The sequence below is a fragment of the Anolis carolinensis genome, chromosome 1 (genome assembly GCF_035594765.1).
Source record: "Anolis carolinensis isolate JA03-04 chromosome 1, rAnoCar3.1.pri, whole genome shotgun sequence".
In the NCBI taxonomy this organism is placed as follows: domain Eukaryota; kingdom Metazoa; phylum Chordata; class Lepidosauria; order Squamata; family Dactyloidae; genus Anolis; species Anolis carolinensis.
The window spans coordinates 243,219,227-243,245,053 of NC_085841.1; positions in this window are offsets into that span (position 1 = coordinate 243,219,227).

The following is a 25,827-nucleotide window of genomic DNA, read 5'->3' on the forward strand; positions in this document are numbered from 1 at the left end:
TAATAGTTAATAGAAATGTACTACATGCAAGGATAACAGAAGTGAATAATATACAAAAAGAAAAAATGGTTGACAAATTAATAGCATGTGCACAAATTGTTTTAATGAGGGGTTGGAAAGATAAAACGAAATGGACACTGACAAATTGGTATAAGTATATAGTTGATATGTTAAATGTGGAAATAACAAATTGCAAATGGAACAATATAAATAAAATTGAAAAGGTTGCAATAATCAAGTGGATGTGGGAACCAGTTAAGAGCTATTTAGAGAATGTGCTAAGATGTGGAGTGGAAAAATTAAGATTTAGGTTGATATTTCAAATGTAACTTCTGTAGTCTTTTGTATAAATTGTATGTACAAGGAGGGGAGAGTGGGAGTGGGATAAAATGATAAAATGATAGGCCCGGGCTGTGGCGCAAGCTGGTGAGCAGCCAGCTGCAGCCAACTGAGACCAATCACTCTGACCAAGAGGTCATGAGTTCGAGGCCAGCTCGGAGCCTGCGTTTGTCTTCTGTCTTTGTTCTATGTCAAGGCATTGAATGTTTGCCTTATATGTGTAATGTGATCCGCCCTGAGCCCCCTTCAGGGTGAGAAGGGCGGAATATAAATACTGTAAATAAATAATAAATAAAAATAAAACAACAATAAACAATTAAAAATATATACCTGGCAATCATATCTCTTATAAACTTTCTCTTCTGCAGGCTAAACAGGCCCAGCTCTTTAAGATGCTCCTCAAATGGCATGGTCTCCAGACCTTTGATCATTTCTGTCACCCTCCTCTGGACATGTTCCAGCTTGTCAATACAGTAGAGTCTCACTTATCCAACATAAATGGGCCGGCAGAATGTTGGATAAGCGAATATGTTGGATAATAAGGAGGGATTAAGGAAAAGCCTATTAAGCATCAAATTAGGTTATGATTTTACAAATTAAGCACCAAAACATCATGTTATACAACAAATTTGACAGAAAAAGTAGTTCAATATGCAGTAATGCTATGTAGTAATTACTGTATTTACAAATTTAGCACCAAAATATCACGATGTATTGAAAACATTGACTACAAAAATGTGTTGGATAATCCAGAACGTTGGATAAGTGAGTGTTGGATAAGTGAGACTCTACTGTATCTCTCTTAAATTGTGGTGTTCAGAATTGGACACAATATTCCAGGTGAGGTCTGACCATGATTTGAAAGCAACGTGACAGCAATCAACAAGAACTATGGCAACAACAACAACAATTTGTCTCTTTCAATCAATGGAGGCTGTTGACTTTTGTGCCATCATTACTCTACCAAAGCTTTTATACTGAACTTTATAGGAGATAGCTAAGGTCCTGAACTCTACCCAAGAGAATATTCAGAACCTTGGATTACTACTTTAAAGTCTGGATTATAATCTAGAATGGATTCTCCTCTGCACTGACATCAAAACAACCAGCCTTTGCTGTTCCCATGAGTAGGAAAGAGGAGTAATCCTACATTCCTGAACTCCATGTTGTCCAGGAGTATTAATAAGAGAATCCTGTTCACATGGGAGCACCTGTTAAATAAAAAAAAGAATTAGTTCAAAGAAGAATCTGGATCTAATTACTCTGAAAAAATTGGTGTCTATCATTAAAGATAATATTTGGTTTCTGGTTCTATAAATGGATCCAACAAAGTGCTACAGGGGACCCTTCCATGGCTGTTTATCCAGCTCGGGGTTTATCCATGCCTCCAATGATGACTATAAGCATTACACAGGATGTGCCCTGGAGTTCCAGGTGGCGTAAATACCCTAAAGGCACCAGTTCCCGTCTAATCTTGGAAACTAAGCAGGGTCAGCTCTGGTTAGTACTTGGATTGGGAAGTGCCAATGCATACCACATGCTGTAGGCTATTTTTCAACGGAAGGAACTGGCAAAACCATTTCTGAGTAGTCCTCGCCTAAGAAAACTCAATGAAATTCATGGGATTGCCATAAGTCAACAGACATCTTGAAGGCACACACACCCACCCACACCCTAGATTTCCACAGAAAGAACTGCAAAATACCTGGCAGTCACTCTAGAAACCTCTTTGTTCCCTGCTTCTGGTTGATTTTTCTCTCTTTTCTACTGTGCAGGCTGTAAACAGTGGATTGGTTTATTGGCTGCAAATGTTTTTGCACCAGTCCTCAGTGAAAAGCTCTGCCAAACACTTGGCTCATGTCTTAATCTGGATTCAAGCATTCATTGCACAGTCTCCATTAACTGAACTCTAAACATTTCAAAATCTCATCTTTCATGTCTCCTTTCTCATTACTCTTTTTTGTCCATAGTTCTCTTGCCATGATTATTCCAGCTGGTCTCCAAGCTTGGGCCAATCATCTGATGATCAAATTAGCGTTCCTTTCCTCTGGACAGCTTTGATCTAGGAGGTTGTGAGGTGGGGCTATTTTAAGACTATAATTTTTTTAAATGCTTTTTTTGCCTTGCACTTTGAGAAGTTTTGTTGTTTTCAATCATAAAACCCATGGCTGCCAGGATCAGAGTGAAGAAGGGAAGGTTTCAAGACCATATTGCCGTAGAGATGAGATCTGTAAACACAACCTCTGCAGCAGGATATCTTTATGTAGGAACAAGGCCAAATTTATAAATACTGGGAGGCCTAATTCGCAATCTCCGGCCCATAGGCAGAAGTATCTAGTATCTACCATAGTTGCATGCTGACTGTAGCACACTCCAAAAAGCTGTAGTGGGAGCCAGAGTCTTTATAAGTTGGCAGCAGAAAAGTAGAAAGTATAGGTAGCTTTTCTTTTCTTTCAGCTGCTCTTTCATGGTTTTACTACACAACTGCTGAACTAAGAAAGGCCTAAAAAATAGCCTACCTGAATTATCATTTTGTCTTCTTTCTTTAACAGTAGCACTACATCCTTCCTAGGTTCTGAAGAATTAGTGGATAGCATAAAAGACAAGAGCTTGGGAAGATTACTTTACGGAAATACAAGTTCCAAAATGCCCTGTGATTGTATTCCAAAATGTAACTTTTCCAAGCTCTGTGAAAGAGTATACTCCAGGCTCACTTCACACGACATTTTAACACTTTCTCTAAACAATGAAGGAAAAGGGAAATAGATATGATGTGAATTGTGTGAATGTAATTAACATGTTTGGTTTATTTCTGTGTAGCTGTAGTAAAAGCTGATCAGCCTCAGGAACACAGAATCATAGAATCATGGAGTTCGAAGAGACCTCACAGGCCATCCAGTCCAACCCCCTGCCAAGAAGCAGGAAAATCTCATTCAAAGCACCCATGGAGGTGAAAGTAGTTCTTTGGAGTCTAAATCTAGCAGTACAATCTTATACATGTCTACCCCTCTAAGTTAAGTGAGGCTTACTCCTGCCGAGATATATTAGGATTGTAGCTTTACATGGCAATCCTATTTATGATGCTTTTAATTGTGCCTCATTGAATATAGGAAGGCACACTGTATAGAACAAAACAATAGTGCCAAACATTATCTTCTGCACAGAAAACTCTGTTTACTTTGAACCAATTTCATGGGTGAATTCTGTGCAAAATAAGTCCCAATGTGAGAATACAGTAGTTCACTGAAGAAACTGCAAATATTATTTTTTGTTTTCCTCAAAAACAAAATTAGTGAAGAATGACATTTATAAAGAGAGTTTGCTGGAGTATAGCATAACCTGCCTCTGTGGACATTTTTGAATCTTGAACATATACATGCTGTTTTCCATGTATACTTTGAGTGCTTTTTCTTGGTAGTTTTATTTCTACGTTTAAGTTGCTTGGTTAATTACAAAAGGCAAGCCCAAAAAAGGATATTGTTCCCATTTTAAAGGTGCAGAACAGAAGCTAAGAATTAACACAATGTCGAAGGCCACACAGTAAGACTGTGGCAAAATCTGGATTTTATTGTATCTTTTCTAACCTGGTAAAAACAATGAATGTATAGGCAGAGCATTCCATACTGGATTTTGATCTAGAAAAGATAGAATAAAATCCAGATTCTACCACAGTCTTACTGTGTGGTCTTGGACATTGTGTTAATTCTTAGCTTCTGTTTTGTTTCAAGGTAGCTATATGTAGGAAGTCAACATTCACAAATTGCAATTTATGAATGTTGACTTCCTGCATATAACTACCTTGAAACATTAGCCAATTGCTCTCCAGTTTTGTTCCTCGCCATGTGGATCATTGCATAGGAACTATATTCATGAAAGAGAAAAGAGAGAGAAAATTCAGGCTGGGTGGCACTGGAGAAAATTACTTGGAATTAAGCTGGAGAATGAAGGCAAGGTGGCCTTGAAGAGAAAAAATAGCTTTTCCACATGTTCTCCTCTGGATAGTTTACCTGGATGTCATACAAGGAAAGAGGTTCAGAAAAGACCTAGCAATAATGAGAAGGCCAAACGGTCCATTGGCTGAGTCAGGGACTGTTCTCATGGATGCAGCCTGATTACAGAGACATACATCCAGTCCATGCAGGAAAAATACAATCAAAGTGCTTCTGACAGCCTCTCCATAAAAACATCTAGAGAAGGAGAGTCCATCACACTCTGAGACAGTATATTCCACAGCCAAATAGCTCTTACTGTCAAGAAGTTCCTCCTAGTGTTTAGGTGGCTTGTCTTTTCCTGCAATTTGTATCCAATTCCCCCACATCCTAGTCTCTAGAGCAGAAGAAAACAAGCTGCCCCCTCCTCACTGTGACATCTTTTCAAATATTTAAACATGGCTGTCATGTCCCATCTCAGCCTTCTTTTCTCCAAATTAAATATGTCCAGTTTTTTTAATACAAAGAGTCTTTCCTTGCCAGAGAAAGGAAAGCATGGAGGGAACTGAAGTATTCCTGACAAGCGACCTTTAAACCTGCAGTGGAGAAGGTTCTACCAAACTCCAAGGCAGTCCCTTCCTCGGTCAAACCGATCTTACTGTTACCACCAGGAAATTCTTCCTTGTGTTTTGTTGGATACTTACATTCACAAATGTTTCATGTATATCTCTATTGTCATTGTCACAAAGACCCAAGGGATAATCCCAACCACATTTCAACTGTTCTTTCCTCCTCTTGGCTTGTTTCTTTATATATATAAAAGTTCTCAACTAGAAAACATCTGCAATTGGTTTGGAATAGGGGCCGAGCTGTGGTTAGCAGCCAGCTGCAATAAATCACTCTGACCAAGAGGTCATGAGTTCATGGCCAGCCCGTGTCGGGGTGTGCACCCAACAATTAAAAATAAAATATAGCCCCTGCTCGTTGCTGACCTAAGCAACCTGAAAGATAGTTGCATCTATCAAGTAGGAAATTTAGGTACCACTTATATGTGGGGAGGCAAATTTACGACACCATAAAAATCATCCAGCCATCGTTGGAATGAGGAAGTTGCCATCACAGTGGATGATGAAGCAGCTGCTCCCCCTGTGGCTGGAATCAAGCATACCCTCAGGAAGCTGGAAGCTGGAAGCTGGAGAAGGTTTAAATTGCCTCTGCATCTGTCTCTGTCTCTGTTCTATGTTATATGGCATTGAAAGTTTGCCTTATATGTGTACAATGTGATCTGCCCTGAGTCCCCTTCGGGGTGAGAAAAGTGGAATATAAATACTGTAAAATAAAAAATATAAAAATAGTTATTACTCCACCTCTATCCATTCTATATCCAACAAGCCTAGAACTCATACTCCACTCTTCTTCCAGAGAAAACCCTCATTCAAGTCCCAAGTCCAATAGATTGAACAATTACTATATAAAGCCCCAAATAGTCCTTTATTGTTGGTGCTCTGGAGGAAGCCACCTCATAGATGTCACATTCACAAATGCAGAACTTGTTCTAAATTCCAGCACACTTTTGGTGGGTTTGGCATAGGGCTCTATCATAGGTTTGATAACTCTTGTAAACTCTTATAAGGAGTTGTTTTGGTTTCTTTTTAAATGTTTTCATTTGTGCATTTAATATGGCAAGTGCTTTTTATCCATTATGCATGATCACTCCAAGGAGAAGACCGATTCACTGGGCACCACCACTCCCATGCCCTCTGCTAAGCTCAATTGCCAGCATTTCCTACCCTGCCTTGAATTGGTGGTGGCCTTGTTATCTTTTATGGTTGGCAGATATTGAAGACTATGAAGCATCTTTTCCCCCTACATGCTAGTTTGGTTTCCTCTGTACCAGTTTGTTGCAACAGCTTCCTCAATAAAATTAAAGAGAGGAAAAACTAAGCCACAGCTCATGTCACTAGACATTTGTGAGCTGTGAAGAAACACAGATGAAAGGAATTTTCTGGTTCTGGACTCATCTTTGGAGCAAACATTGTGAAATATGCTTTTTAAGAAGACTACTTGAAGAATATCCCTATTTCTATAATGGAACAAAGATTGACAGATGAGTAGGCAAACAGATCAGCAGACATAGATTTGTATAGGTAGATCTGCTGTAGAAGAAAAAATGTTTCTCGCTTACATATTTCATAGCCAGCAGCTGAAATGTGGTTTAAGAGCATCCGCTCATGAATGTTTCTCCATAAAACTGACCTTGTTTTCTACATTTTTCACTGCTTATGAAAAAGTCATTGCTATTCTCACAACAGTTGAAAATCATGAGTCATGGCTGCCAAATTTTATATACGTGTGTATGTGTGTGAGTAATTTTAGAAAACAGGATACTTTTATTTGCTTTCTGTTTTTGACCATTTATGATGTAAGATAGCCATCTGAAAAGCAAAACCCAAAATAATAAAAAGGGATGAAAGATATATTTATTGGCATATAATTTCCTCAAAAGTGTTTTACAACGTCATGTATTTTTAAAATGCCAGAAAAAAAAAAAAACAAAGCCCTCTACTGTAACAGAATTGTAACCATTCAAGCTGATAGAAATAGCCACCAGGCAGTTAAATGTATTTCTTCTTTGTATTCTTGTACTGTATAAATAGAACAGGTCATACTGGTATTCTTCTCTGTGTGTGTGTATTTGTCAATACAATATGATCTCTGTATGCACAGGGATATATTCTAATAAACACCTTATGGATACTTGAAACTGTGGATAATAGCGGATCCTATATTTTGATTATTCCTGCCAACCTAGCAGTTTGAAAACATACAAATGTGAGTAGATCGATAGGTACCACTCCAGCTGGAAGGTAACGGCGCTCCATGCAGTTATGTCAGCCACATGACCTTGGAGGTGTCTACAGACAACGCTGGCTCTTTGGCTTAGAAATGGAGATGAGCACCAACCCCCAGAGTCAGACACGACTGGGCTTAACGTCAGGGGAAACCTTTACCTTTACCTATATTTTGATTATACTCTGCTACAAACCTATCATAGAATTGCACTGGAAGAACTAGAGAGGTTCACAAACACTTTCATGTGGGAAAAAAATAGAGCATGGATAGGTAAAACTGTGGATATTGACTCCATGGATAAAGGGGTTGGCACTGTAAATGAAAAAATATTCAGCACTAAACAAGTCAAAATCCATTGTGAACTACACTAAATTTGACCCATTAAATCAAGGGAACTTATATAAATGTTGTATTAGCATATTTACAGTGTTTGTGTTGACCTACCCTAGTTAAGAATAGAAATTGAATGTAGGTCTATACTTCTTAGTGTGTATGTGTGTTAAATCAGATGGGGTGGGGAGAGAAAAACTGGTCTGGAAACAGAGTATTGTGCCGCTAGAGTCATTTGTGCTGGAGTAAACATACAGTTGTACTTGTGGTGAAGAAGGAGCAGGTGTTTTACATAGGAACATAAGCAAGGACATGTTGAAGGCTTTTCAATCCAGTGTTCTGTGCTTTTTGTGGCCAACCAGATCTCTATGGAAAGTCCACAAGCAGAAAATAAGTGCAACAACATCCTTATACAGTAGAGTCTCACTTATCCAAGCCTCGCTTATCCAAGCTTCTGGATTATCCAAGCCATTTTTGTAGTCAATGTTTTCAATATATCATGATATTTTGGTGCTAAATTCATAAATACAGTAATTACTACATAGCATTACTGCGTATTGAACTACTTTTTCTGTCAAATTTGTTGTATAACATGATGTTTTGGTGCTTAATTTGTAAAATCATAACCTAATTTGATGTTTAATAGGCTTTTCCTTAATCCCTCCTTATTATCCAAGATATTCGCTTATCCAAGCCCGTTTAGCTTGGATAAGTGAGACTCTACTGTACTTGTATTCTTTATTGGGTTGTTCTGTCAATATTAGCAAGAATATGCAAAGTTAAGGAACTACCATATATACTCTTATATAATTCAACCTTGGGTATAAGTCAAGGGCAAACTATGGATTTTAATATTACCTATGAGTAAGTCAAGGGTCATTCCATGGAGAAGGGAAATCAGCAGTGCACTTCAGGGGGGCAGTTGCAATGGGTCACCACCACAATTTTCTCATCTAGGCAGTCAAAAAGGTAACAAGTGGCACCATGGTGGAGAGAGCAGAGGCAGTCCATGCTTCAGTGGAAGTGAAATGTTGCTGGTTCTGAGATTTTCCAGAAAAGACTGTAAGACAACAGAAGCATTGTTTGATAAAAACTAAAACAAAGAAAGAAAGAAAGAAAGAAAGAAAGAAAGAAAGAAAGAAAGAAAATCTCTGAGAAATAAAACAAAACATACCACAAGCTCCAGCAAGCTCCCAACACAATTGATTTACTGTTGTGCTCATTTACTTCTGCAATGTTAATAAGCCATATTTTTAGTTACACTTGTCCACAAATTATTTGCTGTGCTTCTCTGGGAAGCCTATGTTGGCTTAGGTTTTGGAGGTTTCCATTAGGCAAGATGGAGGTCTATTGTGTAGGATGTAGCCTGGAACCGAGTGCTGGCAATTGTTCAGCATTAGAGTTTCAGTTTCCTTTTATTTATTTTTCCTTCCTTGTTCTACCTGCAGCATCTATTTATGACTGTCAGATCCCTAACTAGCCTTCTGGTGTATCCATGTGCTTGCAGCTATGTATTTTAAAACAAACCCGTTGAGGATGCTTTGCTTGTACGTTACCAGAGTAACCAGGGAAGCGGCTGCCTAAGACTGCAGTGCGAGTCCTCAGCTACTTTAATAGCATTATTGGCAATGGCTGTAAACCACAATGATATAACCAGAGTCTATGAGAAGAATGCCCCCCTTTTTAATGAGGAAAACTTCTGCTCCCTCACAACTGTTAATGTCATAAAGGGGCAATTTTATGGCTAAGTCAGAAATAAATAATTAAACGTTAAAAGCTTCCATTTTAACATGAGGCCAACTAGACCCACAAGCATTGAAGGTTGCCAATTATTTTAACAGTTCCAACCTGTTTCTCTTCTACACACCCTCCTTTTCCTCTCAGGGGGAAATGAAAGCATTTCTGATTAGCTCTTCAGAAGGAAACACATTGGGAGCATTTATAAAGAATTGTGCAGTGCAATTGTCTTGAGAAAACAACACTTCATTGCCTGCAGATGAAAGACTGAACAGGTGCTGCTTGACTTTGCACAGCAGCAGGAGCAATGCAACAACCTCTGGTTGCAACTACTGTTTGGGATTTTATCCTCCCTTTACTATGGTATAATGAATTCATCCCAGCACAGCGAGGGTTTTCCACTTTAAGAGAGTTGTTGTTGTTTGGGACTTACTCCAACCTATGCTCATAGGTTGCTTATGATAGCACATGGAACTAAACTACACATATCAGCTCCATATACATGTCACGTTTCCCACATGATTTATGCAATAATTTGCCAGACCATTTGAACGTTCCTGAACTTGAATCTCTTGGAAAACTATTCTGTCCAACAATTTAGATCAAAGCAGTGATAACCATAGATTAGGTTAGGACTGCGGTTAGGACTGCAGTGAATTAGCTCTAGGTTTTATTCCGAACTTTAAAGAAAATGAAATTAGAGGAGCTAGTGTCAGCTCACCACAGCCGCTCCTGAATGAACACACGAGACTCTCTGTGATATCACCAGAAACTTTTACTGTAGGAAACATGAACATCAAAAAAGCCAAGAATGGGAGGCTCCGGCCAACCATCCTTTATATACCCTCCCCCTCATTTGAAAAGTCTCTTCCCGCTCAGTAAAACCCCGCGCAAATTCCCCGCCAAGTCCAGCAGCCGTTTCTTCTCCGAGTCCTGAGCCGCAGGTGTCTTATCAATGTCAGTGACCCTGAAACTCAGAGCCACATACAGGCTCTAGTAGCAGGGTTCTGACATGGCGTCCTCCTCCCCTTCGTCCTGGAAGGAAAAGATTTAACACAACTATTGTTCTCCGCTGTCCAGAGTTCCTTTATACTTTTTTAACAGGCTGCAATGGAATACCGGGTGTACCTTTCCTAGGTCCTTAGGTAGCCTCAGCTCATAGGTCACTTCGTTTATTCTTTTTGCTACCCTGAACGGCCCTATATAGCGTGGAGCCAATTTTTTAGATGGGAACCCCAATTTCAGGTTTTTTGTGCTCAGCCAAACCAGATCCCCTTCGCCCAATTTGTCCCCCTCTCGGCGCCTACGATCTGCAAAGAGCTTGTACTTCTTTTGTGTTTCCCGCAATGCCTCCACCACGGTCTGCCACCCTTGCTTAATTTTGGCCGGCCATTCCTTGTCGGTCTGGCCCTCTCCTTCCTTCCACTCGGGTAGCCTGGGGAAAGGTGCCACCTCCTGTCCGTATACTATTTCGAATGGGGCACGACCTGTGGCCGAATGTACGGCCCCGTTAAAAGCCATCTCAGCAAACGGTAGAAGGTCCGCCCAATCGTCCTGTCTATAATTGGTGTACATCCTCAAGAATTGGCACAGTGTCTGTTGGGTACGTTCGACCCCCCCGTTGGTTGCGGGATGAAAAGCCGAGCTCAGGTTCCTTTCTGCTCCTAACAGCTGTAAGAATTTTCCCCAAAATTTTGCCGTAAATTGGACTCCCCGGTCGCTAATTATTTTGTCGGGACACCCATGTAGGCGATATACATGCTTCACATACAAATCAGCGAGCTTTTCAGCCGAGGGGAGTTTTGGCAGGGCCACAAAGTGTGCCTGTTTTGAGAATAGGTCCAATATTGTCCAAATGTATCTGTGGCCTCTGCTGGGGGGTAGTTCGCCTACAAAATCCATGGCCACGCATTCCCATGGCCTCATGGGCTCCACCACCTTCTGCAATAGCCCCTGGGGCTTCCCCGGTGGTGTTTTTCCCTCTGCACACAATTCACACTGCGTGACGTACCCCCTGGCGTCTTTCCTCATTCCGGGCCACCAGCATTGTTTGGCCAACAGTTTAATAGTCCTGGTGGGGCCTAGATGACCCGCACCCTTGTTATCGTGGCACTTCCTTAACATTTCTCGTCTTAAACATTCAGGAATATACAATTTTTTATTTACAAACACCAAATCCCCACACAATTCTCCCTTTTCTTTGTTAGTTTGTAACCATTTGTCCATTCCATACGCTCGCTTCAACTCTTCCTCCCATATTTCTCCTCCCCCCGTGGAAATGGCAGTACGTTTGTTTTCTTTGGCCGCTTGTGCTCGAGTTAGCACTGCCAGGCCCCACTGCTTATCTAGGAACAGGCTCCCTTCAGATTCCTGAATTCCTCCCCCGTGCTGAGGCATCCGAGAGAGAGCGTCAGCGAGTATGTTATGTTTCCCCTGGAAGAATCTGAGTCTGAAATCAAAACGGCTGAAATATTGGGCCCATCTAATTTGCTTCGCTGATAGTTTACGAGGGGATCTTAGATACTGTAAATTTCTATGATCAGTCCACACCTCAAACGGTGTTCCACTTCCTTCCAGAAAGTGTCTCCAGCACTCTAGTGCTTTTAGAATCGCTAAGGCTTCTCTCTCCCAAATCGGCCAGTTTTTTTCTGTATCGCTAAACTTTTTTGACAGATAGCCACATGGCTTCAGGTTCCCCCCCTCGTCTTTCTGCAGCAGAACTGCCCCATATGCCCGGTCTGACGCATCGCAATGTAATACAAAGGCCTTAGACATATCAGGGTGCTGTAGGACAGGTTCCTCAGTAAAACGCTTTTTAAGGGCTTCGAAAGCTTCCTGGCATTCTATTGTCCATGTCAGTTTGGCCCCTGGGGCCTTCACTTTGGCTGTTTCTCCCCTGCCTTTAGTTTTTAACAAATCCGTTAATGGCAAAGTGAGGCGCGCAAAGTCCTTGATAAATGTTCTATAGAAGTTTGCGAACCCTAGGAAGGATTGCAGCTGCTTCCGTGTTTTGGGGGCTTCCCACCCCCTCACGTCTTCCACCTTCGCAGGGTCCATCGCCACTCCCTGGGAGGAAATCCTATACCCCAGAAAGTCTATCTGGTCTTTATTGAACTCGCACTTTGCAAGCTTCGCATACAGTTTCGCTTCCCTCAACTTTTGTAGGACTTCCCTGACTAGTTCTACGTGTTGCTCCTTAGTCCGAGACATTATCAATATGTCATCTAAAAAAATAAAGACTCCCTTGTACAACAATGGATGCAATACTTCGTTGATTAATTGCATGAACGCGGCCCCTCCCCCGCACAAACCGAAGGGGAGCACACGATAATTGAATAATCCGAATGCGCAGGAGAAGGCCGTCTTCCACCTGTCCTCTGGTTTGATCTGCAATTTATGGTAGGCCTCAATTAAGTCCAATTTAGTGAATATCTGCCCTTCCGATAACTGGGCGATCAAGTCCTTCACTAAGGGTAGGGGGTATTTATTTACAGTACTGATTGCATTTAGGCCCCTGTAGTCAATGCAGAGCCTCAGCGTTTGGTCCTTTTTCCGCCTGAACAACACAGGTGCCCCTAAAGGGGAATTTGAAGGCTCTATGAAACCCCTCGCTAGGTTTTTATCAATGTATTTTCTCAGTTCCTCCTTTTCCCTAGCTGACATCGGGTATATTTTTGCCTTGGGAAGCTCTGCTCCTGGGACTAGCTCTATTTTCACTTCAACTCTCCGCTTCGGTGGGAAATTGTCTGCTTCCTTCTCATCAAACACGTCCACAAAATCCCGATACTCTGGGGGTAATTTATCTGCCAGATCTGCTATTCTGATAGAGTCTTCCTCCCCCCTTTTCCCTGGCTCCCTCTCCCCTTCCTGGCTCCCTTCTTCCAAATTCATCCTGAAGATCATGCTCTTATCCTCCCAGTTGATTTGCGGGTTGGCCTGCCCCAGCCACGGCATGCCTAGTATAACATTATAGCTGGCTATTTGTGATATCACAAATGACACCTTTCCTTCCCAACTCCCTATCTTACACTTTACATCTTCGGCACTGTACTTAGCTAACGATCCCGATGCTGTGGATCCGTCCAACTGCGAAAAAGCTATTGGGGATTCTAGGTTCGTTCTTTCGCATCCCAATCCCTCGGCTAATTCAGGGGAGATGATGTTCCTGGAACATCCACAATCCACAAATGCTTTGCAGGTTGCTTGTTTGCTGCCATTTTCAAGCTGAATGGGGACCACTATCATAGCTTTGTCCTGACTTACCAACCCCCCCGAGTGGTGCCTCATCGGTGGTTCTTCCTCGGCGCGTTTCCCTGCCACGGCTCTTGGTTTGGGCGGGCCTCCGCCTTCCCCTTTTCTCTGCCAGCACTCGGCAGCCCTGTGGCCCAACCGGCCGCACACGAAGCAGCCACTCCTGCTGGCGCTCACGTTCCCTGTCGGCTCCGTTCTCCTCCCGGCTGGGGTTGATCCCTCCTTCCGGCTCCCCTCTTTCATCTGCGGCCGCTGCTGTAGCCCTCCTCGGTGCCTCCTCGCCTGGGCCAGCGATGTCTCGACGCGCCCCGCCAGCTGAATCCATCCGCGCAGTGTGTCAGGCTCATCACGATGCACCGCCCAGGAGAGGATCTCCCGCCTGAGACCCTCTTTGAAGAGTTCTATCTTTGTTACTGCAGACCATTCCGGCACCTTTTCGGCGAGGCATTGGAACTCCTCCGCATACTCAGATACCGACCTCTGCCCCTGGGAGACGGTCTTCAACTTCTCCCTCGCCCGGATCTGCTCCAGTGGATCTCGGAAACGGGTCTCCAGGGCCCCCATAAAGCGTCGGAGTGACCCCAGACATGGGTCGCGCCGCGCGTGCAGCTGAACGTACCAGCTAGCCGCTCCCCTCTTCAACACTGCACCAATGGCCCGTATCCGGCTGGATTCCGTTCTAAAAGTGTGAGCATTGTCCTCCATATAGCCCCTCACCGTGGTCAGGAAAAAATCCAGTTCAGAGGACTCTCCCCCAAACTCGATCCTTAGTTCCTCTCGTCTTGGTAGGGGTCCCTGTGGTGGCAATCCCCAATTCTCCGCCCGTCGCAAGCCCCCTTGCGGACCAGTGGGCCCCGCTGCTGCTTCTCTTGGCCCTGTGCCACGCCCGGCATTCGCCAGGGGCACCAGGGTCTCAGCTGGGAGCGTAGCTGGGATTCTCGGAGGTTTTTCCCCTTCGTCGTCACTCTCCTCCACCCGCGTCAGGCTTGGTTGGGTCTTGGGCCGGGCGCCGGGCTCCTTTCGCATTTCCCTTCCCTTCGGTGCTGGGAGGTCTGCAAAGCTCTGGCTGCTTCCCACGCTCACGTCCCACATTGAGCCAGCCCGAAGTTCCCTTCCTCTCTCTGGCTCCGCCAAAAACGCCAGGCGCTCCATCGCCCTCGACATCACTGCCAGGGTGGTCTCCATCGCCGACATCCTCTCCTCCAGAAACACCATCCTTTGTGGGCCTGGGGAAGGTGAACCTTCCTCTCCTCCGGTGCTGTCTCCCCGCACCACTCCACGCCTCTGGGTTACCCCATTTGGCTGGGCATAAGCGGTGGATGACGCCAGGGCCGCCAGCTGGTGGAACTCAGCGTCCGGCTCGGGAGTGGCCCTTTCCGACCTTCCTCCTCCTGCGCCCAAGAGCTCTTCATCCTCCACTTGCATGTTACACCTCACCGCTACAGCGGGATGGTGTCCGTATTCTTGGCTTAGTGTCAGCTCACCACAGCCGCTCCTGAATGAACACACGAGACTCTCTGTGATATCACCAGAAACTTTTACTGTAGGAAACATGAACATCAAAAAAGCCAAGAATGGGAGGCTCCGGCCAACCATCCTTTATATACCCTCCCCCTCATTTGAAAAGTCTCTTCCCGCTCAGTAAAACCCCGCGCAAATTCCCCGCCAAGTCCAGCAGCCGTTTCTTCTCCGAGTCCTGAGCCGCAGGTGTCTTATCAATGTCAGTGACCCTGAAACTCAGAGCCACATACAGGCTCTAGTAGCAGGGTTCTGACAAGCTAGTCTTGATCCCTAAATAGGTTCAGCACCTTGGATAGCTCTTTTAATATCTTCAGTACACTCAGAATGGATTCAGAGCATGGTATCAGAGGTCCCTTCTACATTGTCCTTATATTCCAGGATCTGATCCCACATTATCAGTTTATCCCAGATTGTATGGCAATGGAGACTCATATAATCCAGTTCAAAGCAAGTAACCTTGGATCAAATCCTGGGATATAATGACAGAGTAGAAGGGGCCAGAGTTTTCTTCAGTGAGGCCTAACAGCATCAGATTCAGGCTAGTCAGGTTCAGACACCAGTTTCCCCCTATCAGCACTATTTTTGAAGTACAGAACATATGTCATATACTGCGCACCCATAGAAAACTATAATAACCTTATCTAAGAAACTAGAGCTGATGCAATTTTCTGAATCAGCACAGCAAATAATCCCAGAAACAGGCCTAAAAACCAAAACAAAGAGAAATTTTTGTTGGACTGTGTTATCAATGAAATCTACCATATATACTCAAATATAAGCCGACCTGAATATAAGCCAAGACATCTAATTTTACCACAAAAAAACTGGGAAATCATTGACTCAAGTATAAGCCGAGGGTGGGAAATTTCAGAAATAAAAATAGAAACCGATACAATTACATTAATTGAGGCATCAAGTAGGTTAAATGTTTTTGAATATTTACATCAAGCTCAAATTTAAGATAAGACTGTCCAACTCTGATCAAATCATTATTCTCATCTTCTTTAATGTAAATGTGCTTATGTATCCTTTTAATAATAATAGAGTAAAATAATACATATAATAATAATAATAATAATAATAATAATAATAATAATAATAATAAATACAGGAAAATAATATATGTAATAATAAATAGAGTAGAATAATAAATGTAATAATAATAATAAAATCAGAGTGAAATAATAAATGTATTATTATAGAGTAAAATAAATGTAATAGTAGCAACAATAATAGAGTACAATAATAAATGTAATAATAATAGAGTAAAAAATAAATGTAATAATACCAATAATAATAGAGAAAAATAATAAATGTACCATATATTCTTGAGTATAAGTTGACCCAAATATAAGCCAACCAGGATCCTCACCTGAGTATAAGCCGAGGGGGGCTTTTTTAGTCCTTAAAAAAGGGCTGAAAAACTAGGCTTATACTCGAGTATATACAGTATATAACTGCAATAACAACCCTGTATCTGCAGAACCCATATTGTGACGCCCCTGGCTGCGAGAGCACTGGAAACCAATACACCGAGGCCAATAAACAATCTAATATCTTTATTAAGGAATTAAGAAATTAAAACGAAAACAAGCAGAAAGTATAGTTCATCAATAGACCTTTCAGGAAAGGTCAAATATAGTCCAGTAATATATTGTCCAATGTATAATATTAGAGTTCAAAGTTTGTAATCCAAAACCGAAACACACTCAAACTTCCAAGCAGTTTGAGTGGGGAAAACGTCCAAGTCTTTTACTAGAGTTCAAAGCAAGTCCAAGGCAAGGAGTTGAAAACAAGGCTGGATACACGGCACGACAAGGCAAGGCTGGAAACACGGCAAGACAAGACAAGGAACACGGCCAGGCAAGGCACGGCAAGGCTGGATGGCAGTGGACTTAAACGCAGTCCACACTTGGCTGGAAGCGAAGTAAATCCTCCAGACATGTTGACTCCGCGCTGGCTAGCCAGCGCACAGAACTTTTAAGGAACTTCAAATCTCTTCACAGAGCAGGTGTCCAAATGCTCTTTTCCCAAGGGAAAAGAGCTAAAACAACATCTTCACCAGATGCGATCCTCCCTGAGAGTTCTCAGGGGAAACAGGTTAATCAGCAGATTCCTTGGCTGCTAATCGCGCGCTTCTTCTCCTGCCAGCTTTCTCCTGTCTGTTAGATTGCACAAACATCCTTCTATCAAAGGGAGGGGAACTGGGAAGAGAAGGCTCCGTTTCAAGGGCCTTTTTAATGAGCGTTGAACTAGAATTGTCAATAGGGAACATCTGGAATGAGGCAGAGTCTTGCTGAATTGGCACTAAACCTGTTTCCTCATCACTGTTGTCCACAATGGAGTCAGGTTCACGGCCCAAGGGTCCATGGGACATCACACATATCTAGTTTATTTTGCCCTTACCAGGGAGAAAAATGATCTCTCTAGGAATCTGCTAGGTCTTCTGGCAATTCTATGGTGTGAGTCCCCTGGTTATGACCTAATGCCATGAAATTACCTGACGTTTGGTCCCAGCATACCAAAGGGTTGCCCTGGAGGATCTTGTAAATTGCTAAACTCCCTAGGAATTTCTAGGTCCTCCAGGGTGACTCTGTGATATACTGGGGCCTGAATTCAGGTGATTTCATGGCATTTGGTCATAACCACAGTTTCAGATAACCATGTATATGGGGTCTTACTGTATATGGAATACATTTTATAAGTTTATAATGAGTTGCAACTAAAATTGACCCATTCACTTAATTATTAAATTGTGAGTCGATATCTTTGAACAATTAATCAAATGAGTCAACACTTTCTGAAGAACCCCCTTCTACCATATTAACCTACCTGTGTTTTGAGAGTTTCTGCAAGGGATCTTCTCTCTGTCCCACCACATTGTGGGAAAACACAGGACAGGGCCTTCCTTCCATCTGTTGGAACTCCCTTCAGAGAGAGGTTAGACTAGCACACTCTTGTGCTATTATTTCAAAGGCAGGTTAAGACTTTTTCATTTCAGCAAGCCTTGGAAAATTGACTCTTTAACGAAACTGGACTTTGCAGAGCTTTTCACCATTAGCAACCTGGATCTTTCCTTTAGCATTTCTATTAATTGTATCAAAGAAATCATCAGAAAATATGCTGTGATTGGTACAGCATATTCACATTCTAAGGATTTGATATCTGTTTGTATTCATCAATTGCCAGGGTCTTTTCTTTTAAAAGAAAATCACTTCCTCATGTCTATGATTTATGAGACCTGTTGTTAAAATCAGCTGGGCCATACAGCTTTGTCTCATGGACTGAACAGCTGGAGAGCTACCACTAATTGATGTTCTCTGGGAAGGAAGATACTATCTGCCTTTATTTTCTGTTTTAATAGCTATTTTTAATTCTTTCAATTTTATGGCTATTCAATGATATTTTTAATTTCTGTTAATTTGTGTATTCTTCAGCCATGTTTTTTTCAACCACTGTTAAATCAATTTGTGTCTCAGACTAGGGAAAAGGTGGGAAATAAATAACAACAACAGCAATAACAACAGCAACAACATAAATAAATGCCATTGAATCAATGGTTTTGCTCTTGTCAGAAGTAAGAATCAGATTAAGAGTTTTGAAAATCAACTTATATAATACCAATATTCTGGATTTGCTTCAAAAATTAATTTTTATAAGCATGCCAACTATCTAGATCAAAATGCTCTACTATTTTGAAGCTGCAAAGCCACAATTTTCTGTGTTTTACCTTTAATTTAGATGCAGTGAAATAGTCTCAAGCTAGCCTCCTACATACAGAGCATGATGAATTAACTATTTTACAAGGAAACATGTGCACACTACACAGCAACCAGTTATCTCCAGAACAAGACAAATACTGATCTTTAACATTTAGAAGTTCTCTCACTTCGCATCATATGCAACATTTAAAGAGGGGGAAATCTCTCAAGATTTGGAATGCAGATTTATTAGCACCCTCTCCCTAACCATTTCATTTGTAGATTCAGATTTCTGTAACATTTATTTATTTGACTATATTTTGAGAGCAGAGAGAGATTTTGGCAGTAGAATGCAATATTCTAATAGCTTATTTGGGTGCTGGGAGCACCCTGGTGAAAATGATGACTATATTATTGATTTGTATTAAGAAGAACATGTTTCATTACTTAAAGTAAACCTACTGGAAATTTTAGTCAGAACTGTGTAGTACTGTATAAATAGTACAGGGACTGGGACTTAAAGTGGCCAAAATACAAAGCAGTAAATAGTGTAACAAGCATGATCGGAGATCTATAGGAACCTGTGTCTTTGTTCCCTTGGAGCAGAAACTAATCCACCTCTAAATCATCATAGTTAATTCACAACAACCACTACTACTGGTGCCACTGGAAGGTGAATTAAAACAAGGATTGAAAGTTTGTGGCAATCACAGGTACTTCTCCACTTCTTGCCTTGGCTCCACTAGGTTTGGCAGGGAAGAAAGGGATGGTAGCTATCGTACAGTTTCTCCACTCACTGCTTCTAAGACTGCTTTGTTATGGCAGAATAAGCTTTTGTGAACTAAGAGTCTTTGTAAACAGATAGAACTCATGAAATGGACTGGTGCACGAATGCATTTGCTGTGTAATACCCCTTGGCAAGAATCCTGTTGCTATCATCACATAGAAAGTTCCTTTACACATGTGATTACATTTTCTTGGCCATCACAAAATAGACATACCGAGCTCATGATTGTGAAATCACAGTTCTAAGTGTAACCATTTCAACTGGGCCTAATTCTTCCTTTAGTCCCGACTACATCAGAAGCATTGAATCAACTAGATTAGCTTTTGCATTGATTCAATATTAATAAGTTGCTTTGATAAGCCTAACCAACTGCATTCTAGCCATGCTGTTCCCTTTTCTTGGATGTAACTATTTGTAAGGACCTTCCATGCACCAGTTTACTCACTGGGCTTGCAGAAACAGAGTGTGTTCCCATTTGCACACCAGGACAACAAGTAGACATTTTGTCAGATCATTCTTGAAGTAGCAAGCAACTTCAGCAACTTTCCTCCTGCACTGAGAAAGCCTTCAAAAACTGCAGCTTGGGACTTATTCTGCACAAATTTCAGATATGGTATTTTTGTGCAGAAAACAGCATTTTCTATGCATTCTCGAATGGTGAAAATTCTTATCCGTTCAATTGATTCCAGGATTCTTCTCATTAGGGTTTCATGATACTCAAGAATTAGATTTTTTCAACTATTTCTCAAATATTGATGAATATTTTTTCCATCTCTAGCACAGAACTAGTTTTACAATGTTGGTTATCAGCACAATGTAGTACAGAGTCTGAGTTCACTTGAATGAAACAAACTATAATTATTTATGATAGCCTTTCCTCGTTCCTTAGATTCATGATGGAACTCACACCAATGTGCACAGCTTTGAGGCTAACCTCCTATCCAAATATTGACATTGGCATCAATTAATTATTTGATTGATTAATACCTTGCCTTTTCTGCAGCCGCAGGACTTACTACCTGATCAACAACAGCAAAGTGACTTCATCATCACCAAAGTTCCTACATCATGTTCCACTAAGGTAAGACAATGAAGTTTTTCCTCATTTTCATTCTTTATCCCCTATTAACAGGCAGCCAAGTAAATCTCCATATATCAGATCCATATTGGTTCAAGGATATACTTTTCAGTCATGTCAAAACAGCTACCATCGACGGCACATTTCAATTAGAAGTTAAACGTGAATATGTTCATATCTGGGTCTTTTGATCTTCTAGCCAGGTTGTGGGTCAGTCTGTTTATGTCTGTGCTGCTCTCTGCTACCAGTCAAGGAGTGTGTCACATATGCAGCCCAAAGAAGCATATATGACGCATTGAGGCAAAGCATGTTCAGGTGAGAACATTTGCAGAAGGTCAGACACAAAGCACAAAGACACATTTAGGGTTAGGATTTTACTGTCTTGTAGCTCTTACTGTAAAATAACCTCAAAATCAGCTCCAGCTGTTGGCAGACTTCATTCCTTTGGTCTGTTTTATATCTTGGAGAAAGGAAGGAAATAACCACTTTTAAACAGTGCTCCCTCTCCTTATTCTCAGTCTCCCTCTTACACCCTGTCTGTTTTCTCTTCCCTACCATGTACTGCAAGGATATCATGAAACCAAGGCCACAGTCTTCCCACTAGCCTGCTGTAATTTTTTAATACTTCCTGCAGGGTTATTCATCAAAAACAGCAACACAATTGCACTATGCTGGAAAGAAGAGACATTTTCTTTTCAAAATTAATGGGAACAAGCAAATCAGGTGATGCTATCATACTATCATGTCGTCATAACATCATAATGGGAAAGCACAGAGAATTCTGAAAGATTACAGAGGCTGATCATGTATAAATCATCAATATTTAGCATAGCAACATAGGGTTGCTTTTCCAGAAACTCTCTTTTTTAAAAAAGAAAAAGAAAAGAAACAGTTGTTAAGCTCTGATATCTGATGGCAAATCTGTATTTATATATATTTAGATCTAGATGTGTATTTATGCTGAATAACAAAAATGTATTTCACATGAAGCGAAAGACTCTTGATTTTGTCCACTGAAAATGCAGAGTTATATAAAATCCTAAAATTCACATTAAATAAAACCTGCCCCACAATGGCATTCATTCATTGTATGCTTAATGACTAGAAGCACAATGTCTTCTCAAAAACACCTCAACTTGTGTTTTGGTAAATCTTTAAGATGGTGAATGGCTGCGGTTGGGTAGGGCAACCAAACAGCGGCATCTTCATTTACCATGATTTGTTTTTATTTTATTAGTTCATTGAAGAGATTATGAAAAGAGCTGTCATCATCAGCCTTGATGGGCTAGAACAGTTAGAAGTAATCTTGTTCAGTATGTTGTAGTCAAATCACTTAAAGCTTTTCAAATGACAACAAATATTTTGATTGTTCCCAGAAGAAAAAATGGACCCACCAGCATTTCGCAGCCAACAGCAATATCATTGGAGCTTGCAGTCTGGAGGGCTGAAAAATTTGTTTGATTTGGATTTTTTGCTACCTCCTTTCAAAAGTTCAAACCATTTTTGAAAGAAGACTTCTACATTGCGATTCTCTCTGTACTGGGAATAATTATATCTATTAAAGATTGTGGATAATTTTGCTTTGTTCATAGCTTCTAAAAACTCATCAAGATTCATGCATATACACCAGATGGAAAGAACTTAAGTTTAAAATGAAACGGCGGAGAAACAAGTAAAAGAGACAGGGCTATCAATTCCTAATTTGCAGTAACTAAAATGTGTGAGTGTTCCCATTACACCATGCAATATCCTTGCATTCTCCTTCCCTTTCATGCCTTCTCCATAGAGCTGGGTATAAAGATAATGGATTAAGGGATTGAATTCGGTAACAGTTGTGACCTGCAACTGTTTTTCTTCTTGGTTAGTTGTTTTCCAGTTTGTCGAGATAATAAGCATAATTTTAAATGGCAAAATATGATACTCCTGATAACAAAATAGACAATTGGAGGATTCTACTTACAGATGCACAACAAAACAAAAAGCACAAATTAATTTGATAGGCTGTGAGAAGAGCTAAGAATAATGTTCACGTGTCTGGATGGATGTTTTAGTTTCTGTAATACAGACCAGGATAGGCAACATGCAGTTCTGAACAATTTCAGCAAATTTCAACATTGTCTGGAATCTATATGTATAAACACCATAGTCATGATGCTACACAGTATATTCTGGCCTGATCCGCCATCCCACAATCTCTAATCTCCACTTACTGGGAAGCAGCTACCTCAATCAATGGGGGTCCGTTTAGTTGTTCCACCCATTCCCACATATTATACAAGGCTTATTGCCCTTAAGAAATCAGTGATAGATTTAAAAGTTTTTTGTTTGCTTTTAGAAAGTTATTAAGGAGGTGACCTGTTTAAGGGAATCCCAGAACTTAGGGGAAGCCTGTGTCCCTATCCAATGTAGCTCTAAGGGCAGTGGGACACAGAAAAGGATCATCCCCAGAAGCAGGCCCATAGCCAGGATTTTGTTTCGGGAGGGGCTGGGATGTTGGTTTGGGGGGTGGGGGGCTGAGTCTGAGTGGGAGATGGTCTACCCTAGCAAACCTTTTGTATCATTATCCCAATACCCACATGCATATGGGATATAGTGAGCAGGGTGATCAGATCATGATATGAATAAACGTAACAGTTTAAATAATAAATGTAAGGCCTTCTCGCGGACCACCCTGAGAATTTCAGGGGGGGGGGCTGAAGCCCCTCAAGCCCCCCCCCCCCCCGCCCCCGGCTACATGCCTACCCAGAAGGTATCAGAACACAGTTATATGCTCAGAAATGGAAGAAAGCAAATGTCCTGACACAAGGCAAGTGGTTAATAAACATGATGGACTTAGTAAAAATTGATAAATAATCTACCTTGTTAAGGGAGAAATCTTTGAGAACATTTTTTTAAAATTGGGAGCCAATTTTTGACAAGAATATATTTATAAAATATTAACTTTGGTTTTGATAATTACATAAAATACACAGGCATACTCATATAGAAGAATACAGTTCAGATAACCTGGACCTGAGCTATATATAGCTTTACATATCATAATGAGCACTTTGAATTGTGTCTGGAAACAGATTGGCACCCAGTGAAGTTGTTGAAATGAGGGAGTGGGGCCATCTGAAATTTCTGAGCACTTTTCAAAGCAACGTAATTAAAACAAGACATATTTCAGTTATGCATGCAGCACTATGTCCAGATCCAAGTTCTCAAGAAATTGGTAAAACTGTGCACAAGTCTCAATTATTAAAATTGTGGGTGCCTGTAATATACACAAAAGGCATAAAACTTGGTTATATTAAACCAGATGCAGTCAAATGTAAATCTGAATTTACATGGCATGCTCTACCATTCTGTTTATGAATTTATTTCATTTAGGAGAGCTAGTCTTAGACATGTGACAATATGTAATTATCATAATTGCATAATTTGGAGAAGGAATCTGGAATATTCTAGGGTGTTTCCATATTTTGACTATATATTTTGGCAAGTGTGTAGTGCTCTTTTTCTCTTGCAATTCCATTATGAGGAAGGGACCCACCTTTTAGGTCAGTGTTCTCAAAAGTCTGTGCTTTAAAAATTTAATGGAATGATATTGCCACTCCCTTGGCATTTAAAAAAAATAAATTGCCACAAGAATTCTATTAACAGTGTATATAGCACATATGAGAGGACTGCTGGAAAAGTTTTTGGTTTCTTCCCTACAATTTGTTCCCTGAGATTGTTGACAGGACATGTTCTGTCTGGCATTTGCTCTTCTTATCACAAAATAAGGTTATGCAAACAGCTATGATGATTTGGCTTGCTGGATAATTCAATTTTTATATCAACTCCATGGTGGAACACCTATACAACTTGAACTTCCACCCTCTAAAACTAGCAGAAAGACATCTATCCACCCTGCTTCATGTAGATGACACAGTTCTTATTTCTAGAACTCAAGTTGGACTGAAAAGGTCCCTGAGAGCATTAACGGATTACTGCGACGCAGAATAGCTGCATCTCAACTTTCAGAAAACCAAAATTATGATGTTCACTAAACAACTGAAGAAGCTCAACTGGAGAAAAGATGGACACAAAAATGAGCTGGTTTTAAATACAGGGGAGTACCCTTCCATTGCACTAACAGCAGGAATGCTCATGCAGGGTATGCAGCAGAGACAGTGCAAAAGAGCTCGTCTGTCATTTTAAGATACCTCAAGAAGGGGAGGCCACTTTATACCACTGTCACTTAATCTTTTTGAAGCTAAATCAATCGCACAAATGCTGTATGGAGCCCAGCTTGACCCCTTTTCAAATTATTCTCCACTAGCGCATGTTCAATCAAAATTCCTAAGATCAGCTCTACAGGCTCCCAGATATGTCTCTAATGCATTTTGCAATTGAAGACAGGCTTTGTTAAAGTATAGGCCAGAGTATGGACAGCCATTCTCAACTACTGGCTACTCCTATCCTTCTCCCCACATGGTCTTGCCCCTCTAACCATAAAGGATGACTACCCGTCCACATGGACTAAAACAGTGGCAGTAAAGATCATAAAATTAGGTTTCTCCCAAGAATAATTGCTAATCATGGGATGGGACCAAGCCAAGGATCTCATTAAGCAACGGATTCTGAACATAGAGCGCCAATCAGACTTAGCCTGTATCCCAGCCTTTATTGTTAGTAAAGCTAATAGATACCTCACTGCCCCCATGGCATACCTAACAAACCTGGATGTGCCCAAACACCAAAGGGATTTTACCTTGGCAAGATGCCATGCCCTCCCATCGGCTGTTTTGGAGGGAAGGTATCGGAAGGTTCCCTTCAAGGAGAGATTATGTCTATACGAGTCCAGACACACAGAAATAACCGAATATGTACTCCTTCAGTGCATGTACTACAGAGACATTAGAACTAATCTCATTACTTCATGGCTTCTTAAATAGCCAGGGTGCTGCTCTCTGACTCTAGCACTACAATAACTTACAATGTTTTTATGTTCTGTGCTGCAGCACTTAAAATTTGACAGATGATAATCAACTTCATTAGGTAGCACCCCGATGGGAGCATGGCTGGAGCAACCTGTTGCAGCTGAGGTGCTGCTGGACTTGTAATGTGTCCCTCCTTCTCCCTCTAGAGCTCCCCTAGTGTTTTACCCCTCTTAGTAGATTCCCCCCACCCCTCAGTCCCATACCTGCTATGTTAACTGTGTCTTTAAATGGTACTGTTTTTTAAAACTGTTTTCTAATCTTTTGTATGACTGCCTCTATAGCGAACTGTGTTTCCCCATCCCTGGGCATTTGTGCCCCTCTCTGTGCTGGTCAT